The sequence below is a fragment of the Ahaetulla prasina genome, chromosome 1 (assembly GCF_028640845.1).
Source record: "Ahaetulla prasina isolate Xishuangbanna chromosome 1, ASM2864084v1, whole genome shotgun sequence".
NCBI lineage: Eukaryota > Metazoa > Chordata > Lepidosauria > Squamata > Colubridae > Ahaetulla > Ahaetulla prasina.
In genome coordinates, this window is record NC_080539.1 from 29,021,182 (window position 1) to 29,030,018 (window position 8,837).

Below are 8,837 nucleotides of genomic sequence, written 5' to 3' on the forward strand. Positions count from 1 at the left end.
GCTCAGACTGCTAAGACAGTCTGTTATTAACACAGCTGCTTGCAATTACTGCAGGTTCAAGTCCCACCAGGCCCAAGGTTGACTCAGCCTTCCATCCTTTATAAGGTAGGTAAAATGAGGACCCAGATTGTTGGGGGCAATAAGTTTACTTTGTATATAATATACAAATGGATGAATACTATTGCTAACATAGTGTAAGCCGCCCTGAGTCTTTGGAGAAGGGCGGGATATAAATGCAAATAATAAAAAAAAAAGTACAGAATCCCCTGCTTGATGATAACCAACTGATAGGCACACTGCTCTAGGTAGTCTGACTAATCCTCCCAACACATTCCTGCAAATCCTTGACCTCCAGATGGGACCATGGCCAATGCCTTGATCCTCCTCCCGTCTTCTTCCTTGTCTTTCTTCCTGCCCTTGTTATAAGATCTTTTTGTTTTGTTTTTTGGAAGATGCCAGCCAGGGTTTTTAGGGCCTGCCCCCCCCCACCCAGGATATCTGCAGGATTAATTCTGCATAGAATAATGGCTGGTTTATATGTGGGCCTTTAAAAAAAAAGGTTATGACAAATCTCATATTTGCTAGAAAGCCATGCCCTGCACTCTTTAGCTAAATCCAGGAGGTCATTCAAGCTAGACTGGTACAATCAGATGCACATGCTCAAACATCTTAGCAACATTCTGGTCATACAAAAATAAGATGTGGGTTGGTAGAAGGCAGAGGTGAAATCCACTTACCTTCCTTACCGTTTTGGAAGTGCACGCGCCCCACCCTCTGTGTCTGTACAGTTGGTACAAAACATAGCCGGGCAGGTAGGCGGAGCCTTGCACCGCGATTGCTACCAGTTCTCCGAACCACCAGCCAAGATCGCTACCAGATCACGCAATCCAGTCCAAACCGGGAGCATTTCACCCCTGGTAGAAGGATATTTAGCAAACGTTCCCCTCCCACAACCTTAGCTGTGCCTAAAGGAATCCCTCTTCACAACAACTCCTCATCCTTTCACTTTACTTTCCCATTTCTAGGAGCTGAATTAGGTACATTGCTAAACATGTTTTGATATCCAGCAATTTTATTCTTTGTGGCTGAAGGTAACTTCCCTGCCCCTACCGACTGGCATTTATTGAAGATGAAGGCTGGTTAACGGAAAGGAAGGCTCCACTGCAGGCATCTGTGGCTGGGGATGAAGCAGTCGTGGGGGCAAAGAGGAAAGATTGCGGGGGGGGGGGAACTGAATGAGCCACATCCTCACAGAAGAAAACAACTGGCTTTCTCAATCCCAGCATGAGGAAGGGGAATACAGTCTAACAACAAAACACTATTGTCTTTAGCCAGGGTCCTTGCTGCAATTGTGTTTGTTCTGACAAGGATGTTCAACTGATGAAATTAAACCAGGTGTTTAAGAGACTGATCGATCCATCTAGAGCAGTGATTCCCAAAGTGTGAGCCGCGGCTACCCAGGGAGCCGCGCTATCGTCATAAGGGCGCCACGAAATATTCAATTAATATCTGCGCCCGCTGGGTCTAACGCTGATGCGCCATTTCTGAAACGTCTAGTGCGCATGCGCAGTTACAAGTCAGATTTCTATTCGTTTGTTATCACCTTCTCAGTGCTCGCATAAGTTTTTGTTTGTTGGGCTAACTTAATAGTGTGGTGGTTAAGTTACTTTTCAAAAGCTATTTTTCTGATCACCCTAAAATGGACAAATTCTTATTAAACTTGAATAATCAAGATAGTGCTAAATCTATAGACGAAGTTCCACAAACTAGTGGCAAGGGTTCCGAGAAGCGGCGTCGTAAATATGACGACAGTTACTTGGATTTTGGCTTTACATCAATAAACGAAAATGATAGAGACCACAGTGTGTATTGTGCATGAAAGTTTTGGCACCGGAATGTATGCTTCCAAGTAAGTTAAAACGACATTTAGAAACCAACCATTCTAACTTTGTTGGTAAACCTCACAACTTTTTTAAAAGAAAGTTAATGGAATTAAAACAACAAAAAGGCAGCATTTATAAACATATGTCAATACCAAATAATGCTTTGCTAGCATCATACAAAGTTGCATATAGAGTTGCTAAGTGTAAAAAGCCCCATACTATTGCTGAGCAACTCATTCTACCGGCTGCTGTAGATTTAGTGAACATTATGATTGGTGAGTCGTGAAACTATTTTCAAATGTCCCTTTGTCTAACAATACAATCAGTCGCAGAATTCAGCACATGGGGGAGGATCTCAATGCACAATTAATTGAAAAATTAAAAGGAAGTGAATATGGACTGCAACTCGATGAGGCCACAGACAATAATAAGGACGCACACTTGATTTGTTACGTACGGTTCTTAGATGGTAATTCAATCGTTGAGGACCTTCTCTTTTGTAAAAGTATTACTGGAAGTACAAAGGCTCAGGATTTGTTCGAGATCCTGAATATATTTATGGTTGAAAATAATTTAGACTGGACAAAGTGCGTTGGTGTCTGTACTGACGGTGGTTGTTCGATGTCCGGCTCTTATGGAGGATTGCAGGCGCTTATTCGAAACAAAGCTCCAGATTCAGTTTGGACCCATTGCATCATTCACAAAGAAGCACTTGCATCAAAGTATATAAGTCCTCCACTAAATATAGTTTTAGAACGTGTGGTAAATATAGTAAACTATATAAAAACACGGCCACTAAAAGCAAGATTTTTTAAAAGAATGTGTGAAGATATGGGAGGTGAATACACATCTTTGTTGTACTACTGCCACTCATGATGGCTTTCTCGCGGGGGTGTATTGTCTCGTACGTTCCAATTACGGCAAGAAATATACACTTTCCTTGAAGAAGAAAAACATGAGTATGCCAAACACTTTGTAGAAACAGACTTTTTGATTAAACTCGCATACCTATGTGATATCTTTGAAAAGTTGAATGTGTTGAATCTCTCTTTACAAGGAGGCAATATGCACATTTTAAAGTTAACAGAAAAGATTTCAGCTTTCAGAAAAAAATTACAGCTATGGAAACTAAAAATTAATGAAGATGATCTTAATGATTGCTTTCCCTTGTTGCACCAGTTTTTAACCTCCAATGAAATCAGTTTGTCTTGCAATTTAAAATCTCTTTTTGAAGATCATTTATCTCAGCTTATCAAATGGTTCGAAAAATACTTTGAAGCAGATAACATTGAAAAATTTACTTGGATTCAAGACCCATTTAGAGCCAAAGCTCCATCAGAATTTACCTCTACAGAAGAAGAATCTCTTATTGAGTTGTCTTGCGACACAACATTGAAGTTAAAATTTGTTAGCATGGAACTTTCTGATTTTGGATATCAGTAAAGAGGAATACCCACTGCTTAGTTGCAAAGCCCTAAGAATATTAATTCCTTTTGCAACGTCCTATTTGTCTTGACTGGGTTTTCGGCAGTCGCGGTAATAAAAAGTAAATATCGCTCAAAAATTAACGTCGAGCAAGAAATGAGAGTCGCTATTTCCAATTTTATTCCAAGATTTGAGAAGTTGTGCAGCGAACAACAAGCCCATCCATCCCATTAATAATTTTAAATCATTAAACGATGTTCAATAAATTGTGAATTTAAAGCTCGTATTTAATTTATTTTTCAATTAACCTAACCTTAACGATCTAAAAAGTAGATTTCCAAATCCTTAAAAAGACAAAAATTTAAAAAAAAATCAGATGTACCTATTAAGGGAGCCGCGGAAAAAATCCGAAGTGTTATGGGAGCCGCAAACCGAAAAAGATTGGGAACCTCTGATCTAGAGAAATCAGTGTACAAATGAATAGAGCCAGATCATTTTCCCAGGAGGGCCAATTAAAAAACAGACCTCAAAAACAGAACAACAGATTACCACTGGTTGGCAGCCACAGTTTATAGTTCATACAACTCAAAACACATTATTAATATCCAGAAGTAGATTCTCGCAAATAACCAGAAACAACAGGATATGTTAATGTGAGAACAAAAGCAGATGTCTACTTTGCCCATATTTACCCCAACATCACCATCATATCATGTGCTCCAACAATTTTCCACACCAAGCTAGAGGTGCCTTAACATGTTTTTCCTCTAATACAAGGCTTCTGAAATCTGCATAAATTACTCAGAATTGGATAAAAAAAGTGTTTTTTATTTTTAATAACAACCTATGAACCCATTATTCTTCACAACAGGGATATTTACATTTAAATTGACTTAAAGATGGCCATGTGTGCTAAAATATATTCAGAAATCTCCCAAAGTATTACTTTTAAGATGGTAATTGAGTATATTACCAATGGAAATTTGTTGAAATAACAGAAGATTATTCAGTGATACTGTTTTTATAATGTAGGTGGTTTTCGGGTTCCAAACATTTGTTCAGGAAGGGGCTTAACACCAGTCCTCAAAGTTTGGTAAATTTTCTAATAAACAGTTTGGAGTAATGAAGGAAATATTTGGGAAGCATTGTTCTAATGTGATATATGCTATCACATGCCGGCAAAACCCTCTGGATTTTATTAGAACATACGGGCTGGATTTTGTGCAAAAGAATTAATAGGCACACAACTGACATCGGGATTTAAAACAAGTAAAAACAGAATATTTTAACCTCCCAGAATTCTATTACAGATCTCAAAGTAGCAGTTTAGAACAAACAAACCAAATCAACACAAGTGAGCATAAGATACCTGAGCGTACATATATCAAAGGGTTTCACAGGTATCTCAGAAACTCTGAACAAATTCAGTGGGCTTTTAACAGATAGTCCTTGACTTACAGCAGTTTACTTAGTGATCGTTCAAAGTTACAACAATACTGAAAAAAGTGACTTATGACCATTTATCACACTTATGACCATTGCAGCATCCCCATGGTCAGCTGATTTACATTCAGGAAGCTTGACAATTGCTTCATATTTGTGATGGTTGCAATGTCCCAGGGTCATGTGACCATCTTTTACGACCTTCTGACAAGCAAAGTCAATGTGATGATTCACTTAAAAAATGTAGCAAGAAAGTTCATAAAATGTGGCAAAACTCACTTAATAAATGTCTTATTTAACAACATAAATTTTGGGCTCAATTGTGATCGTAAAGTGGAGAATACCTGTATTACAATTGTTAATTGATAATGTACCTATAATTTGACCTCCATACGACCTTCATAACCACTATGTATTCCCCATTCCCCATTTTTGGGGTGAAATCCAGCAGGTTCTGACAGGTTCTGGAGAACCAGTAGCGGAAATTTTAAGTAGTTCGGAGAACCAGCAAATACCACCTCTAGCTGGCCCCAGAGTGGGGAGGGAATGGAGATTTTGCAGTATCCTTCCCCTGGAGTGGGGTGGGAATGGAGATTTTGCACTATCCTTCCCCTGCCACGCTCACCAAGCCACACCCACAGAACTGGTAGTAAAAAAAAATTGGATTTCACCACTGCCTTATTTCATCCCAATGTAGTTAAGCCACTCCATGCATTTGATGAAATGAGCTGCAGCTCACAAAAGCTTATGCCTTTTAATACAATGTCTGGCCTCAAAAAGTGCTACTGGACGCTTTCTAATTTTCATAACCAGAGATTAATCTAGCTGTCCTTCCACAATTGTGCTGCAATTGATCTCTGCAGTTTTATTGTTTGTATTGCCTTAATTTCATTATATGCTGCAGCATATGACCGTTTAATTGAAAAATGGTCTGATGCATCTCCTCAGACTGGCATTTATCAGGGCATGTTCATCCTCAAAATGTGAAGGATTGTGTAACACTTAAAGTCTGGGAAAGAGTGGGGAGGCAGAGAGGGAAGGAAAAATAAAGAAGACATCTGGGGATAGAAAAAATAATTTTAGCAATGGGATATTCAAGGCTGCCTAGTGAAAAATGTGGAACGGGAAGGGTGGTAAATAATAATACCATGTTTCCCGAAAATAAGAGCCTGTCTTAAATTTTTTTGAACCCTGAAATAAGTGATTGGCCTTATTGCCATGCGCTCAAAAGCCTGATTGGGCTTTATCAGGGGGTGTCTTATTTTGGGGAAAAGAAGGTAGTAATAAACTTGTGTACTGCTCAACTCACAACTATCAAGCATAGAAATTAACATAAGAAATAAAGAAAACACGATAGAGTGAGGGGTCTCCCTTTCCCTTGTTGAAGGCCTGGATGAAAAACAGAGGGCATTCAAATCTCAGGGGCAATATAATTCCAGAGGGCAGGGACTGCTACAGAGAAGAAAAACAAGGCTTCCTGGAAAATGGGACTTCAGTGTATGTGCTCGTATCTCCAAAGCAAATGAAAAAAGTCTGCATGCCAAGATGAAAAGGAGGAATGAGAGGTCGTGTGTACAAGTGTACATATAAACAGGACCTGATGAAAGCTGCATAAGGGTTTCATAAATTGCTATGGTGAAGGGCGAAGAATGTAAAGTCTGCAGTGGAGCCACAGCAGCTTTTTCAAAAGGAAGAGGATGGAGGACTCCAGGCTAGGCCAGTTGAACAAACATCATAGCTGAAGGCTTATCTCAAAAGACAAAGCACTTGCCAGCTTGAAAGGCCATTTCACTCAATTCTAACCATTTCCCCAGTAGCAAGGAGTCAAGTGAAGAGGTGACATTTCTATTCAGAGGAGCAGCAGCAGCAGCTTGGCCATATCACCATACAGTCTTAAAATATCATGCTAAAAACATTTCAGTGGGGAGGGGAATGAGAAAGAGGGACAAACATTTCCTAGCCTAGAGCTCAGAGAAACCTGGGATGGAGCCAAGAACAAGAGCCAGACAAATATCTATGAGTAGAAGGTCCAAGTCCCAGCTGCATGGCCTATTCCCCTTTCTAAGAAAATCCAGTGCAGCAACTGGAGCAGGCACTTTCCTTTACCACGAGAGAGCTGGATATTTCAAAACAAAATCACATCATCATGCATTTAAGCTAAAAGAAAAATACCCTCAATAAGAAATCTGTTGCTCTTAATTAGGGTTACCAGATCTAGACTACAAAAAGCAGACTACTCAGAAAATCCTCTTTGTTGCCATCCAGTGGTCACCTGGATCATCGCAGCCCACATTTGTCAATCCTACCTTTGAAAGGAGCCATTCAACCATCATTTGAAAACCTTCAAGAATACTCCACATTTTGTCCCAGTTTATTAAGCATTGTTAAGCATTCAAGCAGTCTGCAAAATTAATCTCATAATTTCAGTCCCAAGGTAACTGAATCTCTTTTCGTATCTTAAGTCCCAACTATCAAGTTGTCAAAGAATTTGAATCTCACTGTGATAAAAGTGGAAAGATCACTTTTTCTGAGACTATTTATATGTTTATGGCAAGTAGTTATTTTATCTATAATTTGCAATAAGCCCTAAAATTTTAAAGTTTGCACAACCCCTGACTTGTATCACCTTAGTCAACTTCTGAATCCTACCCATCCAGAACCAGTTGGGTAGATTTTTTTACAACCCGGGGTTCTCTTACATGCATTGAGATTGCCATTCCCAGAATTGCTCTGCTGCCACAATATTATCTCTTTAAGCAAGTCACAAAATTGGCATTGATCATTCTCCTGATAGAGAAATGAGTTCTGCCACCTATGAATTTGTTGGTTCTGAACCAATTGAATATATTACAAATTCTCTGCTACTTCTGATGAAAAACAGTTTCATATGGCCCTTTTTATGGTTTTATTTCTTTGGATAGTGACACATTTTGTCTACTCCTATGCTATTTTATCTATTTTACAGGCTACTTCTGAGTGTTGGCAGCTGTCAGCATTGCTGCTTCCTTGACCATTTGTCAGTTTGGAAGATATTGTAGCTGGACTGCACTTAACAAGAGTCTGGTCTATATTCCTTTCTAGGACAGGGTGCTCAATGTACCTTGTGCCAGTGACATGTCATTCTGGCTATTTTTGGAAATGTGTCTACATTCTTTTGGAAGAATCCATGTTCAAAAAAGCATAGTTTAAAGGTTTCAGAAATAGAAAAAGGATACACATAGGATAAAAAAGGACACATATGGGATGAAGCCACCTGATAAAAAGGGAGAGCTCTGTCAGACTTTATTCTGAATCCCTCCTACCACAAATTACTAGCATGGATAACTTTTTCAACACTGGTAACCTGTCACTTGGGAAACTTGAAACGTGAAGTTGGATCTTAGATATCCATCCATAGTTGGCTGAGCTCACCTAATAACATTTTAAGAACAATGACTGGTGGTTGTGTTTCCCATCCACTCATGACATTGAGTGGAAAGGGAAATGTTTCCAAGGGAATCTACCAATTGTAGCTGAAATTGTTCCACATTAAAACCATAAGAATCAGCTTTATTATTTGTGTATTTGAAATGAGATGCTGTATAAGTTTAATTTGCTGTTTAATAACATAGCTACTCCTAGCATAGGAGTAGACAAAATGTGTCACTATCCAAAGAAATAAAACCATAAAAAGGGCCATATGAAACTGCTTTTCAGCAGAAGTAGCAGAGAATTTGTAATTCATTCATTTGGTACAAAACCAGCAAATTCATAGATGGCAGAACTCAAGCTGCAAAAAACAAGGAACTATATGAGAGCTAATTCTTTGAATAGAGACATTTTGCTGTAGCAATTGAAGCAGCCAGCTGTAGGAGACCACGAATTCATCCTACCTTAGGCACAAAACCAGGTAGGTGATTTTGAACCAGTCATTCTCTCTCAGGCCTAGGAACAAGGCAACGGGAAATCACTTTAAAAAGAACTTGCCAACCCGACTAATTGTATATAACTGTACATTGGATGAGCTGTTTGATATGATTGTAAAAATAAAACTTTTTTATGAAAAAAAATAAAAATAAATAAAATAAATAAATAAATAAAAAGAAC